General features: G+C 62.6%; 1 protein-coding gene across 2 annotated transcripts in view; it reads right to left on the bottom strand.

Annotated features, from left to right (window-relative positions):
- Slc25a19 (solute carrier family 25 (mitochondrial thiamine pyrophosphate carrier), member 19) overlaps positions 1-256 on the bottom strand; it is a 15,308-nt gene extending 15,052 nt beyond the window's left edge. For both annotated transcript variants that reach the window (XM_013037994.1, XM_013037996.1), the window contains exon 1: positions 191-256. The gene's annotated coding sequence lies outside the window, so the exon portion shown is untranslated. The remainder of the gene's footprint in view (positions 1-190) is intronic.
- Between the last annotated feature and the right edge of the window lie 273 nt (positions 257-529).

The raw sequence follows: 529 nt of genomic DNA, 5'->3' as shown, positions 1-529 counted from the left end.
GGGGGATGCGGAGTCTCACCTCCGAGGATGCCTCGCAGGCCAGGTGCGCCACGTGAGCGTGTCACCGTCCCCGCGTGTGTACCTGCCCGAGGATGCCCGCCCCCCACCCCGTCCCGCCGCCGTCCGCGCCGGGGAGTCGGCGCAGGCCTCGGCCCGAGGGGACCCGGAGAGAAAAGCAGAGGTCACTCACCGGACTGGACGGGCTCCCGGGACTCAGCTCTCTCGCCCTTCACGCCGGCTAACAGCAAAACTTAACTGTGCTTGCCAATAACTGACGGGCTTCTAGACCAATCATCGCTCAGCTTCCGACAGGCCTGCCAATGTTTCCCGCGGGATGTCACTGGGTAATGTAGTCTTCCGCTGTTAAGCCCCGCCCCCGTTGCAAAGCGAAAAGCTTCCTGGGAGATGTAGTTCCGCTAAACGTGCGTATGCGAGTATTTGACGCGTCGAAAGAGGCGGAGTCTCGAGGCCAGACTAAACCTTAAAGGTTGCCGCCTTTAATGGCGCGTAGCTCGGAGCTCCACCTGCA

Source organism: Dipodomys ordii, unplaced genomic scaffold (genome assembly GCF_000151885.1).
Source record: "Dipodomys ordii isolate 6190 unplaced genomic scaffold, Dord_2.0 Scaffold7, whole genome shotgun sequence".
Lineage (NCBI taxonomy): Eukaryota > Metazoa > Chordata > Mammalia > Rodentia > Heteromyidae > Dipodomys > Dipodomys ordii.
Note: the sequence above shows the minus strand (reverse complement) of the source record. Positions and strands in the feature narration are given on the sequence as shown.